The 17,955-nt window shown below is 44.6% G+C and overlaps 1 protein-coding gene across 1 annotated transcript in view; it reads right to left on the bottom strand.

The window, feature by feature from the left end:
- Positions 1–17,955, bottom strand: part of LOC125721932 (NACHT, LRR and PYD domains-containing protein 12-like) — a 431,572-nt gene that overhangs the window by 321,442 nt on the left and 92,175 nt on the right. The gene's annotated exons all lie outside the window — the stretch shown is intronic.

The raw sequence follows: 17,955 nt of genomic DNA, 5'->3' as shown, positions 1-17,955 counted from the left end.
TAGTTCTCCACAAAGTTACCTGAGCAGTGGGTACATAAGTTTGAGTGCGTAAGGCCCATTTGGAACATCCTTTGTCCTGTGTAGTGTATTCTATGGAGAGTTTTGCATTGTACAAGTTGCAAGTTGGGACTTTTAGTCATTTTTAAAGTGTTTGATTCCAAAAGTTTTGCTCTGTATCAATGGATAGATCTTGCTCCCATTTTGAGGTTGGGAGGGAAATTGAGTCATCGATTTTTGATAATAACAAACAATTTTGATAATAATTTGGGGCAAGAGAGATTTAAAAATTCAAGTACCCATGGAGATATTTCTAAATTAAGCTGATTAGGGTTGAACCTCGCCTGAATAATGGACTTCACTTGCTGATACTCAAGAAATTTATTGTTGCTAATTCCATATTTTGAGACAAGTTCCTTGAATGTGACAATTTTCCTGTTTTGAATAACATGTTATAGATTTATAATCCCTTTATCGCGCCTTACAGGAAAGTTCAATGCTTTCTTTTTCTGGCAAATATCTGGATGGTTCAAAATGGGCGTTAGATTACAGGGATAAGTGCAGACCTGGTTATTTTTAAAAATTCCCACCAGGCTGTCAATGAGGTGTTAATACTAAGGCTTTTAAAACAGTTATAATGCTAGTTAATGCTAGGACTTATAAAGGGTAGTTCAGAGATTTTTACTTCTCCACTGATTGATTGTTCTAAGTCCAGCCATGGACTGTCTGCTGGGCTTGATTTAATCCAATTTGATACATATGGCAATTTGTTGGCTAAGAAGTAGTAATAGAAATTTGGTAGTTCTAGACCACCATTACCTTTTGTCATGCCCGGCTCGTCCGCTCCTCGTGTGTGCCACGCCCCCTGATTACCCACGTGTGTTTCCCGAATTGTACCCAGCTGTTTCCGTTTGCTGTCATTCAGTCTGGTGTATTTAAGTCCTGGTCTCCCCTGTTTGCTTTGTCTGTCATTGATGTTAGTTGGCGTTACATGTCTCCTGCTCCCAGTTTGTATATTAAACCCTCGTTAATCCCCGACTTCCGCCTGCCTGCATCCTTCTTGCCCGTTCGCCTCGAACGATCGCCGCTCTGCCCGCGATCGCCGAGCGTTCCCGTGACAGAATGACAGACCACAAAAAGAAGCGGAGAGGGAGGAAGAGGCTCCCACAAGAGCCGATCTCTCTCGGCGCCTGCTCGCTCTCCAGGCTTTGGCTTCCGGCGGAGGACGAGAGGGAGGTACCTGCCCTACCTCCAGCCCGGGGGCCGACCACACGCGTCCCCGATCCTGCGTGGAAGTACTGGCTCTCTAGTGAGGACGAGGACGAGGAGCCCTTCCACTACCCGGAGCCAGAAGCCTTTCTTCCACCGTCCGTTTTCACGGACATCGCGCCGCCTCCCGCAACCGCCAGGTGCCAGCGAGGGAGACGGAGGAGAACGGCGATCGCCAGTACGGAGGACCTCCCTCCGTCGCTGCCGGCGGACCCCGCTCCCGTGCGGCCGCCGCTGCCGGCGGACCCCGCTCCCGTGCGGCCGCCGCTGCCGGCGGACCCCGCTCCCGTGCAGCCGCCGCTGCCGGCGGACCCCGCTCCCGTGCAGCCGCCGCTGCCGGCGGACCCCGCTCCCGTGCAGCCGCCGCTGCCGGCGGACCCCGCTCCCGTGCAGCCGCCATTGCCAGCGGACCCAGCTCCAGTGCAGCCGCCGCCACCCGCGGTCCTAGCTGGCCGATACTTCACCCTCCAGGGGCTTTATTGGAGGGTGATGGGAGAACCGGCCCCACAGGCCCCCCTGGAGGGGGAAAGACTCGCCGCACAGCTGGGGCAGGACTTCGACTCCTTTACTCCAGACTCCCCTTTTTCAGATCTGGAGAAAATGGCTGAGGACCTCCGGAGGCTAATCCAACTCCGGAGAACGCCTGCAGCACCCGGGCAGGTGCCCCCACTGCAGCAACCTGCAGCTCCCGGGCAGGTGCCCCCACTGCAGCAACCTGCAGCTCCCGGGCAGGCGCCCCCACTGCAGCAACCTGCAGCTCCCGGGCAGGCGCCCCCACTGCAGCCCGCTCCTGTTCCTGACCGCGCTCCTGTTCCTGACCGCGCTCCTGTTCCTGACCGCGCTCCAGTTCCTGACCGCGCTCCAGTTCCTGCAGAGGCGCCCCCTCTGCAGACGCCTGCTGCAGCTCCCGGGCCGGCGCCCCCACTGCAGCCACCTCCAGTTCCTGACCGCGCTCCAGTTCCTGACCGCGCTCCAGTTCCTGACCGCGCTCCAGTTCCTGACCGCGCTCCAGTTCCTGCAGAGGCGCCCCCTCTGCAGCCGCCTGCTGCAGCTCCCGGGCAGGCGCCCCCTCTGCAGCCGCCTGCTGCAGCTCCCGGGCCGGCGCCCCCACTGCAGCCACCTCCAGTTCCTGACCGCGCTCCAGTTCCTGACCGCGCTCCAGTTCCTGACCGCGCTCCAGTTCCTGCAGAGGCGCCCCCTCTGCAGCCGCCTGCTGCAGCTCCCGGGCAGGCGCCCCCTCTGCAGCCGCCACCTGCAGCTCCCGGGCAGGCGCCCCCACTGCAGCCACCTGCAGCTCCCGGGCAGGCGCCCCCACTGCAGTCACCTGCAGCTCCCGTCAGCGCTCCAGTTCCTGACCGCGCTGCAGCAGCTCCAGAGGCGCCCCCTCCGCCTGCAGCAGCTCCAGCTCCTGTCCCTTCTCCCCCAGTGACTTTTTCTCCCTCGCCCCGGCGAACTCGACCCCGACCGGGGGTCATCATGTCTGTGTCCCGTAAAGGGAGGGGACACAGACGCAGGGCTGGGGTCCCGCCCGCCCTGCCCCCTGGCTCGCCCTGCCTCGCCTGCGCTGGGGTTCGGTTGGCGCCTGCGGGTCCTGGCCCTCCGGGTCGGCTGTCGCCTGCGGGTCCCTCTCCGATGCCTCGTCGCCCTGCCTCGCTCCCCCCTCCGGTGCCTGGTCGGTCGCCTGGGGGTTCCCCGACGGCGGCTCCTCGGTTGCCTGCGGGGCCCCTACCTCCGGCCCTCCTCCGGACGTCGCCGCCTGCTGCGGCTCCCCCCTCCTCCGGACCTTCGCCCTGGCCCCTTCCAGCTCCCTCGTCCCCTTCCCTGGTGCTCCCTCCGGCTCCCTCCCTGGCCCCTCCGCGGGTCCCTCGCCCTGTCTCCTCGGCCCCTCCGGGGTCCCCTCCGGCTCCGGCCTCCCGGCCGCCTGCGGCCCCTCCGGCTGCCTCCCGTCGCCCGCTGGGGCTCCCTCGGGCTTCCCCTAGTTCCCCCTCCTTGTCTCCCTACGCCCCTGCCTTTGTCCCGCCTGTCTCTGCCCCTCTGTTTTCTGCTCGCCCTTTCGTTCCGCCCGTCTCTGTTCCTTGTGCCCCGGTGTACCCGCCTTGCACTCCTGGCCCCTTTGTTCCGCCCGTTCCTTCTGTGTCTCCCTTCCTGGTTTGCCTGTCTGCCTTCCCGACCCTCTGTCAGGTTTTGTCTTTTGTCTTGTCCCTCGCTCTGTTTTGTGCCTCGGTCCTGTTCCCTGTCCTGCGTTGATTTCTGTTCTTGTTTTTCGGGTCCTGTTTTGCCTCGTCCCGTCCGTCGCCCCCTTCCTTGGCGCGCCCGGAGTAGCGCGCCTTTGGGGGGGGGTTCTGTCATGCCCGGCTCGTCCGCTCCTCGTGTGTGCCACGCCCCCTGATTACCCACGTGTGTTTCCCGAATTGTACCCAGCTGTTTCCGTTTGCTGTCATTCAGTCTGGTGTATTTAAGTCCTGGTCTCCCCTGTTTGCTTTGTCTGTCATTGATGTTAGTTGGCGTTACATGTCTCCTGCTCCCAGTTTGTATATTAAACCCTCGTTAATCCCCGACTTCCGCCTGCCTGCATCCTTCTTGCCCGTTCGCCTCGAACGATCGCCGCTCTGCCCGCGATCGCCGAGCGTTCCCGTGACACCTTTAGCTTTTTGTAGGGTTTTTAAGCTTATTTGCGATGGTTTGTTCTTCCATAAAAATGATGAGATGCTTGAGTCTAGTGATATAAACCAAGCAATAGAGGGTTTATTAGGGATCATTGAGGACAAGTAATTGATTTTAGGCAAGACCATCATTTTAATGGTGGCAATTCTATCCATGAGTGATATAGTTAGAGATTTCCATCGCATGAAATCATCTTCTACCTTTTTTAATACTGGAATGTCATTCGTCTGTACCAAGTCTGAGAGCCTGGTGGAAAAATGTATGCCTACATTTACCTGACTGTAACGGAATACCAGTTGTGTTGTGGAAATTACAATTCAAAGGTAGAACTATAGATTTGCTCCAGTTGACGGAGCAGTCTGATATAGATGAGAACTTATCTATAAGTGATATTGTCTTAAGAAGAGAGGCTGGTGAGTTCCTAAGAAAGAGTAATACGTCATCTGCATACAGGCTTATCTTATGGTCTATTTTTTCTGTTTGAATTCCTTTAATATGTACATTTTGTCTAATCACCACTGCTAGTGGCTGAATGAAGATAACAAAAAGCGAGGGAGAGAGCGGGCAGCCCTGCCTGGTGCCCCTCTGCAAACGGAGGCTTCGAGAAAATAGTTAATTTGTCCTAATACGTTCATTTGGAGAGCTGTATAGTGTTTTAATCCAGCTTATGAAGTATGAACCAAATCCAAATTTATGCAGAACTGCAAATAGAAATTTCCAATTTACTTACTGTCAAATGCTTTCTCTGCATCTAGAGATATAACCGTGGTTTCTAATTTGTTAATGGAGCTGTAGTCTATAACATTCAGTAGTCTACGTGTATTATTGGCTGAGTGCCTACCCATGATAAAACCTGTTTGGTCAGGATGTATAAGAAATGGACTAACTTTCTCTAATCTTTTGGCAAGGACTTTGCTAATTATTTTAAGATCTACGTCTATGAGTGAGATTGGGTGGTAGCTGGATGTCAGCGTTGGGTCTTTACCAGGTTTCAGAAGCAGGCTAATATTGGCACAGTTCATGTTTGGAGATAGCGAGTGATCATTCTGAATTTGAGTAACCATTCTGATAAAAACGGGTGCTAGCGTTGGCCAAAATACTTTGTAGAATTCTGCTGGGAAACCATCGGGACCTGGAGCTTTATTATGTGGAAGATGCTGTACAGCTTCATTGAATTCAGATACTGATAGAGGAGAGTCTAAAACAGTAAACATCCAGCTTTGACAGATTTATATTGCTAAGAAATCTGTTGATGTCAGCATCAGATATATTATTCTGTGAGGAGTATAAAGCTTCATAAAATTCTGTAAAAGATTTATTAATTTGTTGGTGATCATGAGTTATATTCCTCCTCGAGACTTTAATAGAACAAATTGTTGATTTTTCTTTATTTAGTTTTAACTGGTTAGCCAGGAATCTTCCAGATTTATTACCTTGTTCAAAGTTCTCCAATCGCAATATTTCTACCAAAAATTGTGTCTTCCTATAATTTAGTTCATTAAATTCCAATTTTAGTTTCCTCAAGTTGCTAATTATCTGCTCTTGCGGTGAGGAAGCATAAGCTGTTTCTAATGATTTAATTTTCTGTTCTAATTCTAAGTGTGATTTTTCTTTATTTTTTTTATGTGAGCAATAAGATATTATTTTTCCTCTCATTACTGCCTTTCCCGCTTCCCAGATAACACATGGTGAGACTTCTGCTAGATCATTGTTATCCAGATACATTGCCCATTCATTTTTGAAATAATTAATAAAATCTTGATCTTTAAGTAAAGATGTATTGAGTCTCCAGTTCCTGCTCGTTGGTGTGACACTGTCCTTAACCAAAGACACCGGTGAGTGATCACTGATAAGGATAGAGTGTATCTGAGTTTCTGTGACGTGCCTCATCATGGAACTGCTAATTAAAAAATAATCTAAGCGAGAATGTGAGCGATGTACTGGAGAAAAGAAGGTGTAATCCCTGGAAGTGGGGTGATGTGAACGCCAGGCATCATAAAGACCAAAATCATTCATGTATTGTTTAAGAATATCTACAGATAGCCAGTTCCTTTGGTTCACTGCCGTGCTTCGCCTGTCCATTTCTCGGTTCAACATCAAGTTAAAGTCTCCTCCTATAATGAGAGTGGTGTCCGAGTGATCAGAAAGTGAAGTGAAGAGAGCATGAAAAAGGAGGGGTCGTCAACGTTTGGTCCATATGCACTAGCAATGCAGAAATCCATATTTTGAATAGATAATTTTAGTATCATAAATCTACCTTCTGCATCTATTATAGTGTTGCTAATGGTGAAATGAATCCTTTTGTTAATCAATATGGTTACTCCTCTTTGTTTTGAGTTGTAGCAGGCTGAGTACGTGTGAGGGAACTGTGGAAAGGTATGCATATATTCAGATGTTTTGGCCATATGAGTCTCTTGTAAAAAGACAATGTCTGCCTTCAAGTCATTTAACCGATTAGCAATTTTTAGCCTCTTTTCCCTGGAAACAATTCCACATACATTCCATGTGACAAATCTCAGTGTGGACATATTTATATTACCTGTTAAGATGTTTGATGATTGCTAAAGGTGTGTGTGTGTGTGTGTGTCCTGCATGTCTGTATCTGTCTTATTTGTATGTGTCTGAAGTGAACATGTATATATCTGTGTTGTATGCTTGTGTTTGTGTTGGCGTTGTGTACACTTTGTGTCATTAATTATGCTGGGCATTGAGCATATGGCAACATGGAGAAAATGGGAAGGTAACAGAAATGTGATGCAGAGAAAAAGTAGTGAGAAAACGTGGGAGGAGCCTCAAGTGAACTAAAACAGTGCAGGAGCCAAAGCAACATCGCAAAGTGACAACGGCAATCAACAGGGGAAAAACAAGGGACAAAAAGAAAGAGAGAAGAAAAAACGAGAAGAGAGTCGACGACAATAACTAAAGCTCATTAGACCGGCAATTATTATTATATCTAGATCTATAGCTATAATCTGGGGAGCAGCGTGTGGCTCTGTGGGCTAAGCCTGTGTGCCTGTAATCAGAAGGTCGCAGGTTCAGCCTCAGCCTGTGGGTCCTTGAGCAAGGCCCTTAACCCCAAGCTCCCTGGGCGCCGCTACGGGTGGCAGCCCTTCGCAGACAACTTCCTCTATGAAAAAAGAGCAAGTTGTGGGTGGCGTAAAAGACAATTTCCCTACGGGGACAATAAAAGTATCGATGATTATTATTATCTATCTGCAAAACATCGAGATTGTTGGTGTGGATACAGAACAGCCAGGGAGTGGAATTTCGGTCGCAGTAGAGCCATCCATTGACGTGCAGTTTACCGACCGCCATGACAGCACGGGAGCCTCCGTCGATGAATTTTTTCCGTATAGGGAACAGGATCTTCCTTCTTTCCAGGATATCCTTGGGAAACTGGTCGTTGATGCTAAAGTTCGTTCCTTTTAATTCCCGGCCGCGGCTTTTAACCAGTTCCTTTTGTTTAAAGTGCTCGAATTTGGCCACTATTAGTCTGGGTCTGCGTCCGTCGGGTCTCTTCCCTCCTAGGCGGTGAACTCGATGGAAGCTGATGGTTTTTGCTGTGTCCTCCGGGAGTTTTAGCTGAGTTTGAATGAACTCTTTTACCGTAATAATAATAATAATAATAATAATAATAAATTTTATTTGTAATGCACTTTATATTTTAGCAATCTCAAAGTGCTAAAATCTGCTTTCTCTGGGATGCCTGAAATTACTTAATTGTCTCTCATGCTGCGGGCCTGGAGGTCAATGATAGTTTCTTTAATTTTTTTATTTTCCTCCGAAAGGCACGTCAATCTGTGAGGGATTTTACTGATTCCCTGAGGGTCGCATTTTCTGCAGCGAGTGATTCGACCTGCTGTTGGCTGTACTCCACTGACTCACGCAAAGCCTGGAACTCTTTATGGAGAATTTCCATTAGGGACAGACGTGCATCCAAGCTGGATAGTCGCTTATCTATAGTTATCTATTATCTATAGAATGTCCGTCACGTCGTTGGTATTAGGAGAAGCCGCTTTCGGCAGATTCCTCGGGGCGGCTTCTCTTGGAGGACGAGTTGTTTTTACAGGTGGAGCAAGTCGGTGTTTTGTCTGATTTCCCCATAGCAATTCTCTCGAAGCACTCGTCCATAAAAATTTATAAACTGTTCAGAATTTCACTGTGCTCCAGCATGCTAAAGTTTTTATGGATACAACTGAAATGTATTTTGATTACCTTTAAGGCAGTCTAGAGATAAGTTGGCGTGGAAAGAATACAATTGATAACCTTTTTGTAGTCAGTTGCGTGCCGCCATGTTCAATACTGCCATGGTTCTCGTGGTCTCGTATTGTTACAGAATAATGCTACCCCAAAGGAGGACACTGTTCGTACGATCCTCCTGTGTGCCCTACAACAAAGATGGCGAAATTGAATTACAAACCTTCAATTAATTCAGTATAGCGTTATTTATAGAGCACATATAACTCAGTATGAAATGTCCAATGTGGGCCTTGCTGATGCAGACATGTTCCCAGTGCTCCCATACTAGTATCCATGACTCCTTTCATGCTATGTGGACTTAGCAACCAGCTCATACATTCTGGTCAGCAGTAACTCAGACATTACCATCTATACTAAGTTATAGGATATATTAATGCCAAAATTGGAAGCATAGAATTGTCTAAAATGTCATGGTATGTTGAAGCATTAAGAGTTCCCTTAACTGGTACTAAGGGGCCTAACCCAGTCCCTGAAATGCAGCCCCATACGATTATCCCTCCTTCACCAAACATTACAGTTGGCACAATGCAGTCAGATAGGTCATCTTCTCCTGACATCTGACAATCCAGACTCATCCATCAGACTGCCTGACAGAGAAGCATGATACATCACTTCACAGTTCATGTTTCTACTATTCCAGAGTCCAGTGGTGGCGTGCTTTACACCACTCCATCCGACACTTGGCACTGCGTATGGTGATGTGAGGTTTGGATGCAGCTGCTCAGCCATGGAACCCCATTCCGTGAATTTCTCAGTGCACAGTTTTTGTGCAGGAGTTAATGCCAGATAAAGTTTGGAACTCTGCAGTTATTGAGTCAACAAAGCATTAGCAACTTTGCACCTTAGCACTCTGTTACATTATGTGGCCTGCCACTTTTTAGCGCAATTTTTGTTATTCCTAAAGACATTCACTTTGCAATAATACCACTGACAGTTCACTGTGGAATATATAGCAGGAAAGGAATTTCAAAAACTGTCTAATTGCAAAGGTGGCATTCCATGATAGTACCATGCTTGAATTCACTGAGGTCTTCAGAACAACCCATATTTTCACAAATGTTTGTAAACCTGTCTGCTTGGCTAGGTGCTTGATTTTATGCCCCTTTAGCAATGGGTCTCAGTGAAACACTTGAAAAGTCACTGCATTTCCCTCCACAATGATCGTCTAACTGGTGACGTTGAAGACAGAACTGAAAATTAGTTAAATCATGACTTCAAGAGTTATCCAAGGGACAAGAGATTCTGAAAAATCAGAGATGGAACTACTGGTTGGGCTGGTCATTGCCTCCTTTTTCTAAATGAAGTTTCAAACTACTTAATTAATGTATGTAAATCTGTTTTATAATGTTTAAACAAAAAGCTTTTTAATGGATTTGCATCTTATATATCCTACAGTGTGCTTGTGCATTTGATTCCTCCTTGATTCAGGTGAAACAGAAAATAACTGGCAAGAGAGACAGAGAGAAACTTCTGGGAAGATTTGTTGTCCAAAGTTGAACTGAGTGTCCAAACCCTTTTGGATGTCAAATGTCATCTAGGTTCATCTAAATCACCCATTACCCACTGTAATCCTTTCAATACCAACCTCTGTAGACGTCACACAGCATCACTGCCAACAAAATAAGAGGGTTATAGTTAAATTAGATAAAGGAATTTTGTGTAAAATTTGCCAATCCGGGTTTTCAGCACCATGGACAGCAACCTACTGTGGCTTAAAGGGGCATTATTGTGCTCACTTTCAGTTTAAAATTGTATTTTTAGGCTCTACTAGAATAGAGTTTGCATGCTTCAGTGTTCCAAAATCACATATCATTTCTCATTAATGCACATCTCTATTCACCCTCTGTCTATTCCCACCCCCAATGAGTCCAGTGTGGTTTGATTGGTCGGCTTACCCTTCATTCCCCTGTCTTGCAGTCGGCAGACGGATCCTTGCAGGTAGACAGACAATAAGGACTGTGTTATGAAGAGACCTCATCATGTTGTGAAAGTAAGGGCTGGAATTCCAATGAGGTGTTTTAGGCAGATGAGAGAAGAGTGGTTTCTGTGGTGAGAGTTACTCCCTTTGCTATGTACTTTGCGTCTTAAGACTTTGCAGACTGTTTACATGCACCTGAAGCCATATAACACACTAATAGAAAGGGAAAAGCATAATAGGTCGCATTTAGTGAGTGTTAAACCAGTTTCCAGTACATTATTTTATATGTAAATCTCTTTTGATGTTGACCAGAAGGTATGTGATATCTTTCTCCCCTTACCCCTTATCAGATAAGTAAGAGCTGCTGTCAGCTGAGACAAGCTGGTGTGATTCATTTCAATTTAATTCAATGTTACTTCTGTCGCGCATTTTCACAACATTATATTGTCTCAAAGCACTTTACCTCATCCCTGCCCAAAGCCCCCAGAGAGCAAGCCGGTGGCAAGGAAAAACTCCCTAGAAGGAAGAAACCTTGGGAGGAACCAGACTCACAGGGGAAGCCCATCCTCCAAGTGCCAGAACAGGAAGTGATATGAGCAAAATGGCAAGATTCCAATTCACACCGTCTGTATTTTAAGATTTGAGTCTCAAAGTGGGCAGGTGATGGCAGGCAGGTGCTGGTGCTGCTTCCGATGACAGGAGGAACCGAGGTACAGCAACAGGGCATAAAGGAGAGACGTTACAGGCTGAGAAAAAAGTGGGCTGTCCTGATTTCATGTCTTTCATCAAGATGGTCACTGATTGGTGGGCTTTGAGGGGGAGCTGTGATCTGAAAACCACAACCATTTACATTTAATTTTGAAATATTTGTAAAATATTAATTCAATCAGAATATTTATTAAATCAAAATAATGAGAAATATAGAATTTTTAAGAATTAATAAGCAATGCAATAAGATTTTTACTTTCACTAATGAATAAACCAATTTTAATCTTTGACCAGCAGGTGGCAGCAAAGCACGTGTGAAGAAGAGGCCATCAGCAGTACAAAGCACCGGCTGTACAGGTTCCCAGCAGACAATCCAAACCTCCTTGATTAACTGACTCTCATGGTATGACTAGACATACTGAGCAGGGCTGCGTGAAAGAGGCCTCACTGCAGTTAGCATAACCATTTATTTTACAGCTCTTCTGTCTCATTCTACTCCATAAAGGTCACATCCCCCTTCCAGCTTCCTCTGACGCAAGGAGATTCATGCACAAATAAGTAGCTACAGCCGTTTATTTTTCTACTGATTAATCTATCAATTATTTTAATGATTGATCGACCAATCTAAGTAATTAATGTGATTTTCTGCAGGAAAATTGAGTGTTTAATTTAAGTTTAATTTTGACAACATCAAACTGTATGTCACTGCAGGGCTATAGAGAGTAACTACTCCAATAATTGCATAGTGATATTGAAGAAAGATATGTCATGGACTACGTCACGGAAGCCTTAATGCATATATCAAGAAAATGGTGTGTATATACAAAATGGTACTTTAATACGTATTATATCTGTTTACGTGATAAAGACCTAAATATATAAGCTATTTGCTGTAGATATGTGACTCATGTTTGAGAAAAACGCAATAACAGGAATGACCGACGTATAGTGCCAAACAGATAAGGTGCAAAGACAGAACTCGTAGTACAAACAAAGTAAACGTAGTGCTCTATGTAGGGTGGGTTGAAAATTCGTCTGCACTTTGCAGCTTACCTTGCGTTGACTCTTTTTAGTACAGTTCCCACAACGGTGGTGGAATTATAAGGGGCTGGTCATCAGGGGGGCATGGATTTTGTGGCAGTTTCTTTATTGTCCATATCAAACTGAGCACAGAAGCGCTTAAGATGGTCGGCGTTGCTGGTGGAGGGAGCTGCATTTGTGGTTTTCTATTCTGTAATGGCTTGAATGTCCTGTGTATTAAGACGAACTAATACGTCGCCCACATAACATAGAATGAATAAGAGTTGTTTACTGTCCTCCTGTTACTGTAATATTCTGGGAAGTTGTGATTGTTCAACTCCACTACGCACGGTTAGGAGCAACTCCAACTTCACATAGGAGAAATATGTAGTCTAACAAAACGCCGTTTAAAGAAAGTAGCTTACCTGGCGAAATTGCAAAAAACATATAATCGGGGTATATCCAACAAAAAGCAGTTTTTAAAAACCTAGCCTACATGGCGAAATTGAATTACTTTCTGGACCAACAAACGCAACCAGGCATGAACATTATGTCACCTTCTTAGTCTTGATGTATGTCGTCAGACGGATGAGGACGTTAGGGAGCCTTTAGATCCTACCCATCATGCACTACAGTTTTATGCAAATTAATCAAACGGAAAACCATTAAATCCAAAAGGAGCAGCTTAGTTTGACTTCAAAACATTACATGTATTATATTTTAAGTTTGTTGTAGTGATTTTACAGAATTTCTTTACTAAAACTTAAAAAAATACACCATACATCCACCACAATAAGAATATATACAACAAATGACAGATATATAAGATTAAAAGTTAAAGCTTGAGAAGAAAAAGGTTGCTTTACTAGTCAAGAGCTTCGGAGAAGTGATATCAGTATAGTAAGTGTACTTTGAAGGTACAGAAATGGACTTTGAGGAACTTCCCAAAGATACAAACAGCATTAATGTACCATCAATGGCATGGAAATGTTCCTGGATGTTACCTGCAGTTCTGGCAAGCAGGTCCATCCTCACAAGCAGCATAACCTCCTGGCAGCTCCTTCTGTCTCTTTCGGTTTGAACTGTGTCTACTTCTTCCCACTTTGTCTATTGCGTGATGCGATAGCCGGCTGCAAACTCGCCATCAACCACCAGGGGGCAATCAGACCATGCATACTAATATTAACCATGGTTTCCTCTTTGTGGGCCGTAAGGGGTGATACGCGGGCATGGCTGGTGACCCCAGTTTGGCCCAGCCAAGGGGTGCAGCTGTCCCTGCCAAGGCTCGCTTGTAAGCACGATGAGAAAATCCTGAATTTCTTCTCTATTTTTTTTTCTGTTTAACCAAAAGGTTCTTTTTTTTTGCAAACCATTATACAATTACTGCCCACATTTTTGCTATGCATGTGTATTTTGATGAGAATATACATTTTTTATATCTGTGTGTAAGTTTTTTCATTGTCAATTTTTGATTTTGGGTTTTGTTTATAGTTCTGCTAAATTGTGCAGTTTTCCGTGAATTGTGTGTAACCAGTCGAGCAAAACTGTAAAGATAAGATAACGTAGGACGAGGGCATAACTTTGGATGGAACATTAGAGGTGTTGAGGTCTCCACCCATTACTGGAGAAAAATTATTATTGGGGCGGGTTGTATTAGCTGGTTATGATTTATCCCCCCCCCCCCATAATTTACAGTTTAAAGACATGGAATCGCAGCTAAAAACACACCATTATTGATTATGGAATTGCCCTAATCCATACTAAATGTAATCACAATTAATGAAACTTCAAACAATAAAATGATAATAAGATAATTTATTGTGCGAGTTTACAAAATGTAGGCTGCACATCAGGGTCTCTCCTTTTCTCCAGACGTTCACAGCTCCTGTGACTGTTGCATAAATGGTGACGTATGAGATCCTGAGATTGGGCCGCTGCTCCAAGGATGAGTGGCAGGAGGCTTTTCCCAGGAACTGCAGGATGGAGATGCCTGAGGATTTGTTCTGGAGCGATGACAGAAAGAGAAGAAGGGAAGAAACAGAGGCTGTGGGGAGAAAAAGACTGCAGAAGCAGTTAAAGTTGTACAGATGAATTGTACAAAATGCCCTTGAAGTCTTGGTCTATGAGGGATCCATCCATCCATCCATCCATTTTCCAAACCGCTTATCCTACTGGGTCGCGGGGGGTCCGGAGCCTATCCCGGAATCAATGGGCACGAGGCAGGGAACAACCTAGGATGGGGGGCCAGCCCATCGCAGGGCACACCCACACACCATTCACTCACACATGCACTCCTATGGGCAATTTAGCAACTCCAATTAGTCTCAGCATGTCTTTGGACTGTGGGGGGAAACCGGAGTACCCGGAGGAAACCCCACGACGACAAGGGGAGAACATGCAAACTCCGCACACATGTGACCCAGGCGGAGACTTGAACCCGGGTCCCAGAGGTGTGAGGTAACAGTACAAACCACTGCACCACCATGCCGCCCCCATTATGAGGGATCCTGTGCTTAACAAAAGACAATAAATTAACTCTAATTAATCTTAAGCCGTATCATTTCTATCTGTTCATGAGTTAAACATCTAAAATCAACTTACCTGGTGATTTTGTAACTTCCAAATCCAAAGTAAAATAATACTGATTAAATCTAAATGCATCATATTACTTGGGGACAAAGAAATAGATTCAATAAGATACTAACTCTGGACGTTAAAACAAAAACAACTGGGATTTATCTGGGATAAATATAATTTTAAGGGTGTTCAATACATTTTTCCTGCATATGTTCCCTTCACTTGTATATTGATATAGACATCCATCCATCCATCCATCCATCCATTCATTTTCCAAACCGCTTATCCTACTGGGTCGCGGGGGGTCTGGAGCCTATCCCGGAAGCAATGAGCACGAGGCAGGGAACAACCCAGGATGGGGGGCCAGCCCATCGCAGGGCACACTCACTCACCATTCACTCCTACGGGCAATTTAGCAACTCCAATTAGCCTCAGCATGTTTTTGGACTGTGAGGGAAAACCGGAGTACCCGGAGGAAACCCCACGACGACATGGGGAGAACATGCAAACTCCGCACACATATAACCCAGGTGGAGACTTGAACCCGAGTCCCAGATGTGTTAGGCAACAGTGCTAACCACTGTACCACCATGCCACCCCCCTACTTACGATTCGTAAATTATTTATTGATTTGAAACTTTCTTTTACAAACTATACATATAGTTGTTTGCCCTGATTGCCTTTGTAATTCTATTCACTCGTAAATGACTACACATCTCAATGTACCTCTCCAATGTGACGTTGTAGGTAAACTAATCGTTTAATCGTAGTTCTAAATTCTTTTATTTGCAATAAACTTTTTTGTAGAATTTGATCATTTTCCTGAGCACACCTGGTGAGTTATTGCAGTACACTAGTTGAAAAGCTGAAACCTCTTGCGAAAAAGCTGGCATACTGGATATGCATACTAGATACTACACTGACAAACAGTACGCAGTATATATACTGGTTACAGTATGCCTTACGCTGTATGCGGTACACGATTTGAAAACAGCCACTGTCTCCCTTGACACATTAAATATCTTTTTCAGTTCTTAAGATTAATGCATCAACCAATTTCCCTCTTTCAAACTGTCAGTTGCTTCAAATTGCTTTGAAGACTCAGATATTGTTGTCAGACCACATTTATTTTTAGCTGAAACATACTTCTGACATGCAACCTATTATGATCCACCACCAGGCCCAGAGAGGCTAATCGGGAGATTCGGGAGATTTCCCAGTGGGCCGCTTCAATTTTGGGCCGGTTGGAAATAAAATTATTCGATTTCACAGTCCTCGCATTAGTGAATCTGAAACAGTAGCACATACGATCCACTTTTACAGCTGACATCGCAGGCTTTCTATAACGATAGATTACTGTACAAGGGTGCTACCACCTGAGGGAGTTCTCCCCTTCCCAATCCTTCAGGTTAGTCAATAGTCTGACTTTGAGCCTAGAGATTGTATGATTTAGTAAAATTGCAGTTACCGTAACAATATGGAAAAGAAGAGATCAGGAGGGGCTGAAAAGGTCAGGCTAAGACAAAAAAAGAGCGTTGGAGGAGGATGCAGTGAAATGTGCCAAAATCACAGAGATTTTTTCAAAAGAATGAAAAGAACTGGGAACAGGTAAATGTTGCAGGTAAACCTGCAGCAAAATATTAAACCAATTCAAATATTAGTGCATTTCTATGGCTTATCATGACAGATCAATGTGTTCACAAATGTAATTTTAAGAAAAAATATACACATAAAAATCTAAAGCACAATCTATAGATGCAGTAAAATGACCATTTAACCATTTTGTAGTTTCTGACCAGCAGAACCCTGTCAGTCAGTGTTCTGCCAAGAATGAGGGACTGATTAGCAGTGAGGATGCCAGGCTGGCTGAGAGGTCTGCTATTAAATATGAATTAAAGTTACTTAATATAATCATACACACACACAAGTGATAAATGGATTCCATATGAAATTCAAATATTCAGAAGTCGATGAGATTTACAGTTTAGATTCAGAGGTAAACTACACAGAGGTGTATTAGTGAAATTAAAAGACTGATAAGTCAAATGTTTTTGTACAGCATATTTCAGGGACAAACACATTGTGTTGTATATGAAAAGATATTTTGACACTTTCAATCACTCACTGACTCCGGAGCACTTGGAGGCCTTTGTGCTAATGTGCACAGAGAAGGAAATCCTTATGTTTATAGATAATGAGACAGTAATAAAGAAAGTTGCAGAGACCATTACACTACTCAGGCGGCTGTTACTGTTATAAATGTTATGTTATTGTTGTTTAAGCCATTTACAGTTAAAAATCTGTATAGTAGTGCAACATGCCTCACGTGAAGAACTGCGAGATTCATTTTGATATTGTTTTATTTGAAAAGATATTTTGACACTTTCAATCACTCACTGACTGTTGTTAAGCCATTTACAGTTAGCAATGTGTATAGATTAATTTTGATATTATTTTAATTATTCATTTGACTAGTGTTTCGTTCATATTTGAAAAAGCAAATAAAACTACTGAATAATAAGAATTGAAATCGGGAGCGCGCGCCGCTCTTTTCTTCGATTCGAAGGGAGAAAAGCCGTATAGTTCCGTCAATCTAAATGTGCAACAGGCATATTAAATTGCGTTTGCACATTTAGAAGCCTGGGCCAGTTTCTTAAATACGAAAGCTGCCGTAAAATGCACCCTCCCGCGCTGCACGTGATGTGACATTCATGAAATTCAGTAATAATTATCTATTTCGTTAAATGTGTTGGTTGCTAACAGCCTTTAGTGATAGAATCAAAGGAGAGAATTGAAATGGATCTCCTGCCAGGTAAGCCGTCATAAAGACAAACATCTTATTTGTTTAGGTATTTCAGATCACTGCATGTAGCAGAACATTCTCTTCACTGTGGAGTAAAATAAATAACTAAATATGTATAAGTCATTGTTTACAAACTAGCAAACTAATGATGAGACATAAAAATAAATAGCCTACGTTCTCGTTCGGGGCTCATCGTCTAACGGTTTATCAGTTTTATATGGGTTAAATACAGCCTTCGTTAAGTGACACAGTTATAAATGTGCAAACGCAATTTAATATGTCTGTTGCACATTTAGATAGACGGAAATATACGGCTTTTCTCCCTTCGAATCGAAGAAAAGCGCGGTGCGCGCTCCCGATAGGGGGCGCATTTCACGTCAGGGGTACAGAATTCAGCACAACACCTGTTCCTCCGGAGAGGTTGGAATCCAGCCGTTGGATGACTGCAGATACACTTGCCTATGATAATCTAGCTCACAAACGTGTAGTCCACACACTGTTCCACACGCCTGCTAATGACGTCATTACCTGGAGACTATGGTATTTTATAATCCAAAATCTTATAATCTAAAGTCCCTAAAATCGACTTTTGCGTCTATCAAACGGCAATTATGTCAACCGGAGGTCTTGTTTTGTCAGGCAGAACACAAATAACTGGACGTGATCACAGTTAACAAGTTTTAATAAAGTCGGCGCATAACAGTGACAGACATCTATCGCGATATCCACCTCTGCCCCG

Source organism: Brienomyrus brachyistius, unplaced genomic scaffold (genome assembly GCF_023856365.1).
Source record: "Brienomyrus brachyistius isolate T26 unplaced genomic scaffold, BBRACH_0.4 scaffold36, whole genome shotgun sequence".
Classification (NCBI taxonomy): domain Eukaryota; kingdom Metazoa; phylum Chordata; class Actinopteri; order Osteoglossiformes; family Mormyridae; genus Brienomyrus; species Brienomyrus brachyistius.
This window is presented reverse-complemented; position numbering and strand designations above follow the sequence as displayed.